At 40.8% G+C, this 17,698-nt stretch overlaps 1 protein-coding gene and 1 non-coding gene across 2 annotated transcripts in view; both read left to right on the top strand.

The window, feature by feature from the left end:
- LOC135100306 (uncharacterized) overlaps positions 1–17,698 on the top strand; it is a 61,005-nt gene that overhangs the window by 29,894 nt on the left and 13,413 nt on the right. The gene's annotated exons all lie outside the window — the stretch shown is intronic.
- On the top strand, positions 13,436–13,507 carry Trnad-guc (transfer RNA aspartic acid (anticodon GUC)). Its single transcript has one exon. It is a non-coding gene; the product is annotated as a tRNA-Asp (tRNA).

Genomic DNA, 17,698 nt, shown 5'->3' with positions numbered 1-17,698 from the left:
TTAGCTGCAGGTGTTGGTGGATGAATGAGCTTGAGGAAGATAAATAAGCCCTGCGTGCGTGAATAATAAGCAAAGATTAAAAGTCATTGTTATTTTTGTGGGAGGGGAATGAAGAATAAAGGTATGATAATGAATTAACTTCAGTGCTATAAGAAAAAAAAATGTTTAATATAATCTCTCCACTTGACTCAAATTAAAATCAAAAGAAAATTGCACGACACTCATGGAAAAATGGCGACATAATACTAAAAGTTTAGCGAATAATCAGTGAAGCAATAAGAGAAGACGAAAATACTCCTGAGCAACGCATATCATATTGTAGTTATTTTCTCGAGATTATGTGTCCCGTGGCCGCACCATTATCTCCAGCGTAATAGTTCTCTCTAAATTACACATAAATTGCTATATAATCACGTACATTTACAAATGATTTAAAATACAAAAAAAGAAAAAACTTACCCACGTTTTTTTGTGACACTGAAAATGCTGAATCTACTTTCTCATCACCAAAACTTCTGTCTTTCATCTTCCCTCACATTTATTCTCTACTTATCTCCTCTTTCATTCCTACATTCCTTCTCTTTGTTCTCCTCTTCCGCCTAACCTCTTCTTGTTACTTTCCCCTCTTCTTTTTTTTTAACATTTTTTTCTCTCCCTGTCCCTCATGCGTTTCTTGCAGACTCCAATCTGAGAACATACAAACAATGCTTCGATAATGTAACCTGGAATTAAGTCCATGAGGTGTACGTGTCGAATAACCACGGTCGATATTTTATAATGAGAGTGGTTTTTGGCGGCGGGTTTGGGCAGGTGGACGGCGGCAGCAGTGGCCCGTCGCGAACCCTGATGATACAGATACTCGTACACTGGCGGGGGAGGGCAATGCTGGTTATGTTAGAGAGCCCTTTAAAGTCTCGCAAGATGCAGCGGTGTGATACCCATTTCGTATGTATCATTACAGTGAGAATAGTGCAAAAAAGTGGTGTTTAAATGTGCATTAGAGTGCATTAGTGTGTTCTGCTCGAGTAAGTGCAGCGGTAATGGTGTAATGGTAAGGTTATTATGTAGAAATCACAGTGATGGTTGTAGATGGTGTAGATATTAGTAGGCTGAGAAGACTAGTAATAGTGGCGGTGCTGGTGGTGCTGGTGGTTGCTGTTGTTGTAGTGGTGGTGGTAGTGGTAGTGATCGCAGGAGACTGTATGTAGTGTTGGGCGTGACAGTGGTGGGTGTGGGTGATAAAAGTTGTAGCTCAGGGAAAAAGATCGGCCAGTTTTGGTTGGGGGAAGTGGTGGCTCAGGGTAATAACATCTGTCATGGGTTCTGACTGTTGACTAGTGGGAAATTTCGGAAAGAGATAAATTAAAGAGCGAGACCGAGAGCGAGAGAGAGAGAAAGAGAGAGAGAGAGAGAGAGAGAGAGAGAGAGAGAGAGAGAGAGAGAGAGAGAGAGAGAGAGAGAGAGAGAGAGAGAGAGAGAGAGAGAACAAAAGGCATGAAAGAAGAAAAAGGATGGTAACAAAAATTTCTGTAATTACTCGTTCTCATTACTCAAGCGTGGGCGCCTGCATGGCCGCTCAAGCAAGAACGGCGCCTCTGATAACCTTTATAAGTCCCCCACGATTATTTGAGGGAAAAATTTCCTCCGTGGGCAGAACTCGTTTCGCAGTTTAATATTATATAATAAGAAATTCAACGCCTGCCCTGCCCTGGGATCCGAAGAGAGGGAAGCACTTGAAAGAAACTCTCTCCCTCTCTCTCTCTCTCTCTCTCTCTCTCTCTCTCTCTCTCTCTCTCTCTCTCTCTCTCTCTCTCTCTTTGAAATGGGTAGCTATACGAGTATGTATTTGGTAAGGATATAAGAAATAATGGAGGGCTATTCAGTATATACTAAAAGATAGAAGAATGTAACTTTATGGAGGTGTGTTGCTCGGAAAGTATGGTTTGAAATGACTCAGTATGCCCAACTCCACACTAGCACATTATGACATTAATTACTGACGTGCAAACTCTGTCAAATACTGGTCATCAGATCATTCAGGTTTACACACTGGCAGCATGTTTCGGTGTCAGTACAGAGGCGGCATGGCTATCTGGGGTCACGAACGCGGCGGCTAGAAGGGAATATGTTTAGATTCAGGCACGGACGCAGGTGATAATGAAGGAGAACCGATCATCATAAGGAAGAAATGATGAGGTCCACGTTTACTGACTTCAAAATTTCAAGTATCAAACGCTTCAGAGAAATGGGATTTTATAGTAGACAGCTGCTTAAATTCTGTGGGTCACGGGCGCCGTTATAAGGGCAAAAATGTTCTTCGACACATCCAGGGAAATACACGGTGCTAAGAGCTGAGAAAAAAGAAAACAAGTCTTACACAGTCGTTGATAAATGAGCGACGTTCCAAGTAAGAGGCCAAGGATTCAGTTCACTAAGCATTTATGAGGTTGTTCATGCAATTCACTAAAATAAAAAGGTAACAAACGAAATCAAGGCAGCAGGAATTACACATAGAAGTATTTTTTTTAGAATAAGGAAATCTATATAGACTAAATTCCCACTATTACTGCTTTGGCATATAAATTAAAGGCATCCACCGAGTCACACCATGTAGTAAACCTTGAACCACCACCCTTCCTGTCGCTCCCTTGGCAATACTGCTCAGGATTTTGCTTGCGAGGGAAAGAATAAGACAGGAGGATTGCATGGTCTAGGGGAGAGTGACCTTATAAGCATGGTACACTTCAGGAGATAAGGGAGAGAAACCTTGAGTATGTGGGAGATTTCACGGATTAGTTTTTTTTTTCATTATTTCTTTTATCACCACATATAAACTGAGTCTTACGTGTTAAAAGACAAAAAATAAATCCATTCAGGTAAGTGTACACATGTGGGCTCTTAAATCTCTATTGTTTTTAGCATATATCCTTGAACGTTTCGGTGATTTGTCGACTACTTTTAACAGACTATAGAGAATGGATGCTATTGGGGGTTTTCAAATGGGTATTCACTGTCTTAGTAAAAACTTGCTAAGGATTCTGCACCATTAATATGAAACACATGAAAATCAAATAAAGCCCCGGTTAACCATATATATGAAGCTTTGAAAATATCCTTGTTAAAAAGTGACAGCATTTAAGGATTCATGATATATTCCCTCTCGTGTGAATAGTAACTTGAAAGGTAAAATAAAATAACATTACTTTTCACTTATTTAAGAACCGATAACAGTCTGGTGAAGGGTCTTAGATTAAAGCGAGCAAGACGGTCTGTTCTGGAGGGCTCTTCGTGATCAAGGATGTGGAGGAACTGGAGTGCGGCAACTGAGGACCCTGAGTTTGTTAATAGTGAGGTGATAATTATAATATTGAGGTGGTACAGAGGAGACCCGTAAAGATGGCGCCAGTTAGAAGAAAATATATGGTAATTTATGGAAATGCCAAAAGATAGGGAATGGTGATAGAGGAAAAGTAGAAAATAGAATGAGTTTAATCAAGACAGAGGAGATCCAATCACGACTACAATCTTTTGCTCTCCCTTTTTTTTTTTTTTTTTCCTGGCCATTATTCACGCACCACTGTGTTTCCTCCTCCACTTAAACTTATCTTGAACTCTTAATTCTCTCTCTCTCTCTCTCTCTCTCTCTCTCTCTCTCTCTCTCTCTCTCTCTCTCTCTCTCTCTCTCTCACACACACACACACACACACACACACACACACACACACACACACACACACACACACACACACATGCACACACAAAGGATTGTCAGAATGGTTCTCTAATTCGACTGTGAAAATTTGGACACATATTAATGAATAGGTAACATCAAGACCAAGAAGCTGAAGAAGAGAACACCTTTTCCTTTCTCTCTCTCTCTCTCTCTCTCTCTCTCTCTCTCTCTGATAACGTGATGTGTAATAAGGGTGCGGAGTGGCGAGGCGGTATCTCCTGGTAATGGGGGTGATGGGAGTGATGGGGTGATGGGATGATAAGGAAATGGGAAGTGACGACGAGGAAGACAACGACGACGACAACGAGTACTCCTCCTCTTTCTCCTTCTCTTTTCCTTACTACTGCTGTTTACTGTGATTTATTTTCCCTTTTCTCTTTTTCTCTTTTTACTTGCCTTTTATCATCTTCCTCCTACTTTGTCTGCTGTTACTCTTCCATTTTTAGTGTTGTTGTTGTTGTTGTTGTTGTTGTTGTTGTGTTATTATTATTATTATCATTATTATTATTATTGTTATCATTATATTATCATCTTTAATATTATAAATTACCCCGCCAGTTTGGAGATCATTCTGGTATATAAACACATCATTACCACTAATATTATCGATATCATCAATTTTTATTCATCATTGGTGCTATATAATCATTGCTCAAATTTCGTGATGGATATCCTCAGAGTTCCAGTCCTGTCACCACTCTTTTAAGAAAATACAAAAACAATAATGAAAGCTACAAGAATCCATAAGGCCTACACGTGGCAGTCCCTGTATAGTAAATGTTTGATACCACTGACTCACCTCCTGTATTTCACCTCACCGCTTCCTTTGTTATGTAGGGAGTGGAAAATAATTAATCACTTGGACGCCTGCCGCTGATACTCTCAAGCTACTGTTGTCATTCCGTTATCTCGCTTGGAAGGAGAGGAGCTAAGTGGTCTATGCCGTGTTAATTTGTCTCTTAATCCTTCTTTCCTTTTTTTTCAACGCTTCAGTCTGCTTATCTTTCATGTTTCTGCCTGCTAGCCTTTTCTATATTGCATGTAAAAATCAATTGGGTTATTCATGGGATGGAAAAGTGTTTGCTCTCTAAATTTATTTGTAGATGGTTTGGTTTGAGGATGGCAGTACTTTATTAAATTCTCTCTCTCTCTCTCTCTCTCTCTCTCTCTCTCTCTCTCTCTCTCTCTCTCTCTCTCTCTCTCTCTCTCTCTCTCTCTCTCGGTACCTGAATCTACTTCATTTGAATTTATGTCCTTTCCATGATGTTAAAAGGTATAAACCATTAAATGAATTGGCTCATATTCGATATTCTACATATTAAAAGCTGCAAACAAATCAGGTAACTTATATGAGAAAAAAATAAAATATGATATAGTGCAGGTACGGCTCATGCTCGTAACAGGTTAAAGTTTTTCCATTTGAATGAACAAACCTGAAGAAAAAACTATCCATTTCACTGTATGGCTTTCACAAAAACTGGATGCTCGCACCGAAGTAACAATGTATAAAAGATCTGCATTGAAAGTCTGTTGATATTTTATTTTTGTTTCTCTTCAAATGTCTTGATGATTGTTTACCTGATATCAATCGCATGTGGCAGCGTCAATTGATATGATAATAGTAAACAGTCAATTAAAATATTACATATGTTTGAATTGTGCTTATAATTCCTGCCTCAGTCTCAAGTCCTCTAATCTGCTTAGAATCTATCAATAATTAGGTCTTTCAAGATTGTCAGCAGAGCTGAGGGTTTAATATTAACACTGGAATGCAAGCAAAAGTTTTTATTTATTTATTTATTTATTTATTTTTATGTAGGAGGGACACTGGCCAAGGGCAACAAAAATCCAACAAAAAAAATAAAAAGGCCCACTGAGATGCCAGTCCCAGAAAAGAGTCCAAAGCGGTAGTCAGAAATTGAAGGAAGTGAGTGCAGGTTATTCTGCTTCTGATCACGACTGTAGTGCAATAAACACAGTAGTCATTCCAATAAATATTTGGATCGATCATCAGCTTGCATCTTGAAATTTTCAAAGTTATACATACCGCCTTACGAAGACATCATTAATCATTAAGAAACTAGCCGATAAATAGTACAAGAAATCTATGATGTTTAATTGTGTGTGTATGTGTATGAGCGCTCTTAATACTCTATTTTCAAAAAGGGCTTTATTAGGGATCAAACATTATCCGTACTCAGCACACTCACGGATTATCTTCACATATCTACTATCGTATCTATCACCACAGACCACCACCATCACAACCATCACTGACTAGCGCTTTCCATCACACCTGTAACAACCTTTCACCACTGACATCACCATCATCATACACAACACCCTCGAAGCTCTCACCATTCACAACTTCTCTTTCACATTACCAAACGTCACCATACTTGTAGCTTCCAGTGATCACTTATTATCCATACTACCAATTATGACTTTCTCAATGCCCAATAATCACAAATTTTCAACTTCCTTACCACCAGTTGTCACTCATAACGCTAGTCACTCCTTCTATCATTACCTTTCATTCCTCGCCATCCCCCATCACCAACACTACTAATGATGAGCCTATCACCTCCTATCCCTTGCCAGCAGCACTCATTACCACCCATACATCTGTCACCATCCATCACGATCATCAACAGTAGTCGTCTCATAGCCACTAATATCTATGAAATTCAAAACATCCTTCCTCATCATCTTCCATCACTCTCATCACCATTACTATCACCACCTATCATCTCTATCACCCGTCAGCCTTCCATGTCACCCTCGCACAACCACCCACGGCTTCCCATCACTATCCATCACATCCACACGAAGGGGCACGAGGTGCCCATAGATTAGTGGAAAATGTGTAAAGGTGAAGTGGTCAAATTTTTCTGGTTTGTATACAAGGCCTATAGGCAACAGTGATGGACTAGCTCTTTAAGGAAATAATATATATATTATCATTTATATCTCATGGATATCGAAATGAAGAGTATGCTAAGAAATACATTCATCTTTAGGAAAGATTCCATTATCACATTAATATTACATCATTGTTACATTGATTTCACCGCAATGAGTAATTTTTCAACAAAAATAATAGATGATGAATAAAGAAATATATTTGAAATTTCCCGAACTTTTATAGACTTTTTATAGACTTGCTATATTGTCTACAATTCATAACAGATGTATGGATATTGCTCCTTGTATCACATGACTTACAAAAATCTTTGCATATTTTCATGGTAAAAATTGTTATATTATTGGTAGTGGAGAGTAAAGAAGGGGACAATGTTGTGATGTGAGGAATTTGTTTGAGGAATCTTGTGTTCTCAGCATAATTAACATGAATGACTTGACAAAAACTGAGAGGCTGTCAGCCGGTCTCCATTCACCGTCTTTTACACCTATGAACCATGCGACAATATACTGAACACAGCGGCATGCGTCCCATTTAGTCTGGCGAAGCGGCTCTTGAGAAACTGTGGCAAGATCAACGTGGTCTGATAAACTAGTCATGTTTTTTTGCTGTAATTTCATTGGTATTAGAATTACTGTTGGTATTTATATTGATGCAATTATAATTATCGGTAAATCTTTACTTGTGTTTTTGCTATCATTACTGCTATTTGTGGTGGTGGTAGTGGTGGTGGTGGTGATGGTAGTAGTAAAAATAGTTGTTGTTGCTGTGGTGATGATGGTTATGGTGGCGGTGATGGTTATGGTGGTGATGGCTGTTTTTGGTGTTTTGCTGCAATATTCCTTTCTGTTGTTGTTGTTGTTGTTGTTGTTGTTGTTGTTGCTGTTGTTGATGTTCTTCTTCTTATTATTATTCTCTAAAATTTTTTTTTTTCCTTATTGCTGGACACACACACACACACACACACACACACACACACACACACACACACACACACACACACACACACACACACAGAAACATAATACTCTGAAAAACAAACTCTCTAGAATAGAATAAAAGCTATATATTTCTCTAATGTAAAATATAAAATTCTAAGAAAACTGCCACAATCCATCAGCAGTAGTGTGGCGGTGTGGGTGTGACGGTCACGCCTTGGCTGGGTAGGCGTGGGTGTGATGGTGGTGGAGGTGACGGGATTATGTTACAGGCAGTGGTGGTGGTGGTAGTGGGAGTGGTGTCAGAGGTACTCAGGTATTGGTGGAGGTGGTGGTGGTGATCGGGTAGTGATGGTGGAGGTGGTGGTGGTGGTGGAGCTCGCATGATATTCAACCTCCATCACAAATTAGACCGTTCACACAAGGGTCAGTTGCCTTCGTCAGGGTCAAGAAGGCGGGTCATCCTTTGTGTGCGGAGGTGGAAGCGGCGGCAGCGACGGTGATGATGGTGGTGGTGGTGGTGGTAGTGGTGGCGGCGGCGGCGGCGGCGACGACGATGGTGGTGGTGGTGGTGGTAGTGGTGGTGGTGGTGGTGGTGACGATGGAGGCGGTGGTGGTGGTGTAAAGGTGATGGCAGTGGTGGTGGTAGCGGTCCATCTTCTGGTGATTTTAATGATATCAGCATCAATGGTGACGTCAGCGTGTTCTGATCAGCCTCAGTGTTGCGTCTGAGGTCGTGACGGTGATGACGGTAACAGTAAAGGTGACAGTGAAGATGACAAACATAATAACATGGGTGAAAATGAAGCTAAAGGATGAAGCTGAGAAATGCGAAATTTATAGTAAGGATATTGATCATAATGAGGAGGAGAAAAAAGAAATGGAAAAGATGGAGGAAGAGGAAAATGACAAGAGTTTCATACTAATGGCAACCACTAAATAATTAATGAAACAAAACTCAAAAACACATCAAAAGTGTTAATTGAGAACGGTCAATCTGGCGGGACGATAAAGGCTTTCTTAACATATTTCATTTTCCTTCCTGTTCCTGTCAGTCCCGCCTCATAATGTCACCTGAAGGAGGAAGAACCGACAACCCAGGTGCTCTCCGCCGAGCCAGACTTCCCCGCCGTCACGCCTCGCTGGATACGGGGCGTGGCTGAGAGAGAGAGAGAGAGAGAGAGAGAGAGAGAGAGAGAGAGAGAGAGAGAGAGAGAGAGAGAGAGAGAGAGAGAGGAGAGAGAGAGAGAGAGAGAGAGAGAGAGAGAGAGAGAGAGAGAATATATGACGTCAAGCACGAAGGCAGCCGTTCCCCATCAGACACTTGAGCTTTCAAAAGGCCAATATCACGGAAATCTTTTTAAAATGTTCCTTGATGAAGCACCTGAAGCAGATCTGGATAGAACAAGACGATTGTTGGAAATTTTCTTAATAGTAGAGAGAGAGAGAGAGAGAGAGAGAGAGAGAGGAGAGAGAGAGAGAGAGAGAGAGAGAGAGAGAGAGAGAGAGAGAGAGAGAGAGAGAGAGAGGTAGTAGATAGATAGAGAGAGAGAGAGACGTAGTAGATAGAAAGAGAGAACTGCAGAAATATTTTGGCAGACAGATAGAAAGATATATTTAGATACATAAATAGAAAGATGTAGGTAAATAATACATACATAGACACATACATACATAAATACATAGATAGATAAGTAAGTTGATACAAGTGCACTATATTAACTTAGTAATTTCCTTCATATTGAGGAGGTATGTTGGGGAGTGAAGTAAGATATGACGGAATACAGACAAGGGCGAGATGGGTGCGGGCGGCCATGAGAGTGGGCGAGCAGTGAGGAATTGACTGGCGGGGAGGAGAGAGGGAGGGATAGGGAAACATGAGGAGGGGACGGTGAGAGGGCCTGGTGGTACTGAAGAAGAGAGAGAGGAGAAACCATGGTGGGGGGAGGGGAGTAAGGGAGTCCAGGATGCAGTCGACCAACCGAGACGCGACGTGAGGGCTGGGAGACGGCACCCCCACCCCCTACCCTCATACTCCAACTTTCCCTCCCCCACCTCCATATGACCCTCCCTCCCCATCCTCGCCAACGATAACCTCCCTGCTCATCCCCATCGATAACCTCGGCTATTTCACCCTGCCCAAAATCAAGAAAAAAATACTTATACTTTACTCCATGCCTCCACTCCATTCAGAATTATCTTGGGTTTTTTCTCCCTCTCCATTTTCCCCAGCACATTCAGGTGTCCCAGGAACTCCTCTCCTTCACAAGCTCTCCACTCACACTACAATAAATGTCCCCATTAACCTAAATTATCTGTACTTATAAATCGGCCGTCTCCTCCCCTTTCCTCCGCTCTTAGTAACCCGCACATGCAAGGGAAATAGCCCATCTCAAGGCGCATTTATTTATATTACCTACGTGTCAGCTCTCCACTCCCCTCATATTCTCTTTCAATGATTCCGTTAGCACAATTTGTAAGCTGCGGGATACATTCATAGACTATCATGGAAGAAAAATTGATGGCATCCCACACTGGGTAATTACAATCTTCTGTTCATTGCCTGGCACGCCTAGGTGGTCGGCGCGACGCAAACACGCCCACCCATCCATGACCTATTTCCTTTGAGCCTCAGAAAACGAGCCAGGGAACCACCAAGGAAAAAATCACTCAGGATGAAAATGGATGTGTAAATTAGTTCCCCTCATTTTAAGTTAATAATATAGGTATATAAAAAAAAGTAACGTGTGTGTAAGGATGAAGAGGCCACCAGATGTACGTGCAGTGGAATTACTCAGGTAACAGTGACCTTAAGGAAAAGACTGATATGAAAGCTCGTGACACAAGACGTTTGAATTGTAAATATCGGAATGTAAAAGTTAAGTTTCGAGTCACGGCCATAAAGTCACGGTAAAATAACATTGATTAAGAAAAAGTAAAATAAGCACTTCATCAGCTGGGCACCTTACCTCTGACCTCGCGTGACCTTCAGGTGTGCTGACCTCCAGTCCAGTCCCCGCCCCCTGACCGGTGCACGGGGGAGGGTCATTCCGCCTCACGAAAACTGAAAAATAAAATAGAAATGTGTTAAGATTTTCAACTTTTCAATATTTAACATTAAATGCCATTTTCCCCTTTTTATATCTTTAAGTTTTAGTGATGACTGCTAATCATAATGAGCCGGGAACTAAAACAAAACAGAGAGATAATTAATGACAGAGGTTATGAAAATCTTGCAAAATTAAATGAAAATGCATCAGCTAATAAATAAGACTTAACAATAATGAAACATAGATCTTCTGTAAAATATTGATTGCAAATATGTGCATCACTAGTATTCCAACATTCATAGGGAATATAAGAAAATAAAGCGTGAATTTGAGCAGCGTCACGCACTCCTCCGCGGCTGTCAATAACATTAATAATATTAGAGGGGGTAGTTGAGCCAGGCGGGTGACCAGTCTTGCCTGGCGACTCACACTGCTAATGAACACCGGGTCAGGGTGGCGTCATGAGGATGTAATCACTATTATGTAAGAAGTTTTTCCTTTTTTTGTTATGTTACGCTACAAAGAGGTAATTTCACTCGTTTGCCAAATGACGCATAATGAAAAATGAACGCCGTCAGTTGAGACATTCACTGCATTTTTAATTGGGCGCACAAGATTACATAGGATTATCTACTACAGCAATGATGCACCCTGCTGCTCCTCGCCTCGGCCACCTTCATATACAGGAGACAACAATGAATGCAAATGACTACTTATTATATAATACGCTGGGGGAGACAAAGAAAAAGATCTATTACTCGACCCATCACGTTTCTTGACCATCTGTTTGACTCGGACGCGTGTGAGGGAGGCGTGACGCTCCTTAATCTCTGGCATGTTTGGAGAGACAAATGTGAGCCAAGACCTTGCTGAGATGTGGCCTTGAAGTTAATGAACCTACATACAGTGGTCTTAGAATAAGTGGTTAAATACAGTGTACGGTGCTAGAAACTATTATGTGTGTGTGTGTGTGTGTGTGTGTGTGTGTGTGTGTGTGTGTGTGTGTGTGTGTGTGTGTTTCTTCTTACATCATAGTTCTCTCTCTCTCTCTCTCTCTCTCTCTCTCTCTCTCTCTCTCTCTCTCTCTCTCTCTCTCTCTCTCTCTCTCTCTCTCTCTCTCTCTCTCTCTCTCTCTCTCTCTCTCTCTCTCTCTCTCTCTCTCTCTCTCTCTCTCTCCCAGCAGTAGAACACAGTCGTAATCTCAAGCGACAGTTGGCAACCCATTTAGTATCTCCCATAAATTAATTCGCCGGGTACTGATGGAGGCGATACAGGTGCTCCTTATCTTCCATACATCGTCTAAGGACCGGACCTGAATCCCGCCGATCTCTACCCAACCTTGCTTCTCTCCTCTCCTCTCCTTCATCTCCTCGCTTTTTTCTTCCTTTTTTCTCCCCTTCCTCTTTCATTCTCCAGCTCCTTTCTGTTTTTTTTCTTTTTTATCTCCTTCGCATCCTTTCATGATGATCTTTTGTCTTTGTTAGCACAGTTTTTTTTTCTTTTGAGGTTTTTATTAATTTCCAGCCAAAAATTGACTTCTTCAAGTGGCAGTTGGTTTACATGAGGATGCACAGGCCAGTGGGTGATGCTTCTCGTCTTCCTCTTCCTCCTGTTGTTCCTCCTCCTTTTTCCTTTTATCATCATCATCATCATCATCTTTTTTCTTTTCTCCTTATTCTTTTTCATCGTCATCTTCCTCTTTCTCCTTCCTCCTCCTTCTCCTTCACCTCCTCCTCCTCCTCCTCCTCCTCGATTTCCATGTCCTATCATGTTAACGCTAATAACTGTGGAGCACAAGAGACTTATCTGTAAAAATTCTTAAACGAAAGCGAAAGTGCGTCTGAAAATGGAAAATCTCTCTCTCTCTCTCTCTCTCTCTCTCTCTCTCTCTCTCTCTCTCTCTCTCTCTCTCTCTCTCTCTCTCTCTCTCTCTCTCTCTCTCTCTCTCATTTTATCAGTGATGCAAAACAGCCACATCCCTCACTCACTAGCGAATCAACATCAACCTTGCTGTTCCGTAGCCGAGGGACTTAAGTGTTGCATTGCCTTCAAAACGTGTGCCAGCCACCGGCCCGCGCGAGCCTGCCGGTCAGGACAGGAATATGCAAACAAAGGGCCTAAAATTGACTCCTTTGTACTTTTCTATAGCGGGGCCTGTAATCTTTGCCATCGTCATTTATAGGTGGGGAAGGAGGAGGAAGAGGAGAAGATGGAAGATGATGGGAAGGAAGGACAATTAAAAGACGTGGATGAAGAGTGGTGGTGGGTGTAGGAGTGGTGGGGTGAAGAAGAAGAAGAAGAAGAAGAAAAGAAGAAGAAGAAGAAGAAGAAGAAGAAGAAGAAGAAGAAGAAGAAGAAGAAGAAGAAGAAGAAGAAGAAGAAGAAGAAGAAATAAAAAAAATAACAGTAACGAGAATTAAAACGAGAACAAAGAGGAAAGTCGGGGAGAGTCAGACACGAGGAAGGAAGTGAAGGAGAAAGAAAAAAAGAAAAAAAAATATTGTAAAGAAACTGATCTTACATTCCGCTCCTTACTGTCCTCTTTTGTTTGTCCTCTTGACCACCTGATGAGCACACCTGAGTAGCGCTAATGGAATGCTGCTCTCAGACTTCAAAGCAGTGAATGAAGGGAAAAAAATACGTAATGGTAACGTGATAGTTATGAAAACTGAGTAGAATTTCAGAAGAGATAATTATAAAGATGGCTACGAATGGTTAGGAATTCCGATACAAAAGTGAAAGTAGTTATAGATAAAAAATGAAAATGCTTAGCATTAATACTGATTGACAGTCCTCGGTAGTATAGTGGTTAGTATCCCCGCCTGTCACGCGGGAGACCGGGGTTCGATTCCCCGCCGGGGAGGACCATATTTTAGCTCTGTTAGGTTCAGGGTACGAAAAAATTTAGGAGTTATAGTTAGCTCTGAACTCCGTCTAAGAAAGCAATGCATAGAGGCCAGAAACAAAACAAATAGGGTATTAGAATGAATTTTTAGAAGTGTTAAAAGCAGAAGGCCCAAAGTAATATTGAAGTTATATTTGGCGCTGGTCAGACCTCATCTAGACTACGCCGTGCAGTTCTGATCTCTATATTACGGGAAGGGTATAGGTCTATTAGAATCAGTACAAAAGTGAATGACTAAAAGCATACAGGGGGTGAGGAGTATTCCTTACGAAGCGAAACTGAAGCTGTTAAATTTACATTCTTTAGAGTTACGTACGTTAAGAGGGGACCTGATAAAAGTCTTTAAGTGGTTTAAGGGTTATAACAAAGGAGACGTAAGCAAAAATTCTTAGGATAAGTAACCAGGACAGAACAAGAAATAACAGTTTCAAGCTTAAAAAATTTAGGTTTAAAAAAAGAGATAGGAAGGAATTGGTTCTCAAATAGAGTGGTAGATGAATGGAACAGACTCAATAATCAAGTTGTTAGTGCTGAGTCATTAGGGAGCTTTAAGAGAAGATTAGACAGATGTATGGATTGAGATGATAAGTGGAAATAGGAAGGTATATTTCATACAGGGACTGCCACGTGTAGGCCTGATAGCTTCTTGCAGCTTCCCTTATTTCTTATGTTCTTATGTTCTTATGACTTGAGTTCGTTACTAAGAGATGTAGGTGCAGATGTCATCAATGTTTTCAGACTCAATGAACTCATACAAGTACCAATGTTCTTACTGGACAGTCTACCCTAATAGATTATACGTGGTCTGTGTTTCATTTACAAAAATAATATTTATACATAATTGCAACGAGGTGAGACAAGAGTGCATAATTTATATATATTGCTTTTGAAAGAGACGCAGGGTACTAATATTTGAGTGAATATATTTATTTCTATTCGCTCATATGCTATGCAACACACACACACACACACACACACACACACACACACACACACACACACACACACACACACACACACACACACACACCACCACCACCACCACCACCACCACCACCACCCATCCCTTCAACACACACAGGGTGCAAGTTGAAAAATCGAAGACCTTAGTGTGGGCCTTGTTTTCATGAATTTCAACAAGGCTTCCTATCTGATCAGCCACAACATCGTCACCAGGCTTCCCTCATTCAGGAGATGAGGGCAGCATTTATCTCGTGTTCGTTAACTAGTGGACACCATCAGATAGTCCATTAACGGGGAGTCGCCTACACCTTCCTCTCCACATCTATAGCGTCACACATTTTCTTTTATCTTGGCCCTTGGTGTTCAAAATAATAGTTGTATGTGGTTGTAAGTAAATGACTCCACTACTGAAAGAATAAAACGGTTCACTCACAGATTCAAATGACCTGTGCCACGCTCTCGTCCACATGTATAAACTGTTGCCAATAAGTGGGAGTGAAGTTGGACCAAGAGGAAACAAATTTAAAATCAAAAGAAACAAAGAACCGAAAAACAGAGTTGTAAAAAAAAAAAAAAAGAAAAAAACACATCAGGTAGTCCGTTGTAAACAACATCTGTGATCTGCCAGCGATATCACCATCAGCCACGATAAGACAATGCAGCTCCACCTTGTGACCAGCAGCGCAGCACTCCACATATCCACACAGGTTCAACGCCCTGCAGGTAGTCAAGGTCGTGAGAATCCTAAGACTTACTTATCACAGATAGCGACCTGAACTGGAAAAGCCTCACCAACGCTATTACATATCTTCCATTCTTTCCTCTTTTGAAGGCTAAAAGTCCACTGGGATGTCCATACCTAAGTTAACAGAGTGAAACGTTCTCCTCATCCGACTTAAGCTCGGTTATGCCTCCCCTGGGTGGTCTCCTTCCTTAAGAGTATCACGAAGACCAGTTAAAGGAGTTTGAAAAAAAAAAAAAAAAAAACGACCTCCTCACACAACCCAAGCTTCAGCTTTTCTCCGTCCTTCATCATGTCTGTGTTATCGCCGCCATCGCTTCTTCCCTCGCTGTGATGCCCGACCACGTGAGTTATAGTTTAAAGGTTTATAACTCTGAGGGTAACAGCACTCGCACATGAAGAAGCGTGGTGTTATTAAGCTTATAAACACTATTCAGACAGCCGGTGCAAGCAGGACCCGTTCCTTAAGTAAAAGCCTCTTCAAGCTGTAGCTCCACGCAGCCCGTAATCCTGCAGCCTCGCTAAACAAACACTTCTGCTTATTCTTGTCCCTGTGTAATCCATCTTAGCAAAACAGGAGTTAATCAGTATCTTCATTCTTCTATATCATTCATTGGAACATGGCCATTCTATGATCCGGAATGTATCAAGACAAAAGTATCGAGATACCTCTAGAACTGAAATTGACTTCTTTCCCAGCACTCTTTTATATTTTAATGGGAATGTCAAGTAATTATTTTTATAAGTGATCCCAGTCATCGGTCATCCTTCTAATAACATAAATGAGATATGAATAATGATGTATAACATTATATGACTAAGAGACAGAGAAACATAATTCATAGTCTCTGTGGTATATTTCTTTAATATATACTCGTATATATATATATATATATATATATATATATATATATATATATATATATATATATATATATATATAGAGAGAGAGAGAGAGAGAGAGAGAGAGAGAGAGAGAGAGAGAGAGAGAGAGAGAGAGAGAGAGAGAGAGAGAGAGAGAGAGAGAGAGAGAGAGAGAGAGATGCATTTATGCAGCTTTGCTTACCGAGCTCTACGTGTCAAGCCCCGCCAGCCTCCACTGGTCATTGCGCACCGTCAGATTTCATGCCAGCAGCACCCCGAGCAATTGGTAATTATTGAATTTTAAAGGTTATAATGCAGCTGACTAACCTGCCATGACTCTCTCTCTCTCTCTCTCTCTCTCTCTCTCTCTCTCTCTCTCTCTCTCTCTCTCTCTCTCTCGTGAAATATGCTGGAGCTTAAATGTACTATTTCAAAATGTACTATTTCAAATAAGTATTCCTCAGTACTTGGAGAAAGCATCTATTATATCTTGTAATGCTATATGTAATGTGTGTGTGTGTGTGTGTGTGTGTGTGTGTGTGTGTGTGTGTGTGTGTGTGTGTGTGTGTGTGTGTGTGTGTGTGTGTGTGTGTGTGTGTGTTTGTGTGTGTGTGTGTAATAATAATAATAATAATAATAATAATAATAATAATAATAATAATAATAATAATAATAAACGGTTTATTATCAAGGCAGTTTACAAACTGAAAATGTACAGAGGGGGTGGTCTGTGTGTGTGTGTGTGTGTGTGTGTGTGTGTGTGTGTGTGCTTTCTCACTTTGACGTTGTCTAATATCTTCGTTTGGCTCTTTTTTTTTTTAGCCATTGTTACCACTCAGCGTGCCTCCTTCATATTATAAGACACACAAAACACCTCACACGCCTCTCCTCGCTTTACTCTAAACTCTTGTACTCATCCTCTTTGGTCACTCGCTTCTCATCCCGACCCACTTACTTAATTCATACCGCACTCTCTCCTTGTTTCCTTTCATTACACGGCTAAAAGATACGCTAGAATATACAAAAATGCCAAAAAAGGGGAAAAAAAAAATACCATTCCATCCTAGGAACTATAGAGAGGAGACAAACATAATTATAAGTCAGTTGTACATAGGTTACTCTGTCCTGCTGACAACATGTCTTCCACTCTTCCTTGTCACTTTTTTCTCTCTCCCTCTTTAATATTCCAGTTCCTTCCGTAATTACGGGCAAGCTGTTCCTCATGGTAATGAAATTCAATGAAAGTTGTAAATGAATAAGGTGTCAAAATGCATTAGAATGCAAACAGACCTGTGTTTAAAGAGACCTGAGTGTACACACAGCCAGAGACAGATGGCAGCAGACAGGCGAGTGAACGGGTAGCCACAAATGTAGACGTGTCACAATGCAAACATAAATAAAATCAATGTATCCGAAGGAGCAAAAGAGAGAGGAAAATATGTGCATATTTATTTGCCACCTCACCAAATTCCTCTCTTCATCAAATTAACAAATTATCTGCTTCTTTGTCTTTCTTTTTCATTGAAAGTGAAGTTCTTTATCATGCAAATTAAGCTTCTCGGTTATCTCGTTCACCTGCC

This window comes from Scylla paramamosain, chromosome 5 (assembly GCF_035594125.1).
Source record: "Scylla paramamosain isolate STU-SP2022 chromosome 5, ASM3559412v1, whole genome shotgun sequence".
In the NCBI taxonomy this organism is placed as follows: domain Eukaryota; kingdom Metazoa; phylum Arthropoda; class Malacostraca; order Decapoda; family Portunidae; genus Scylla; species Scylla paramamosain.
The sequence above is the reverse complement of the archived record's forward strand: the minus strand, read 5'-3'. Positions and strand labels throughout refer to the sequence as shown.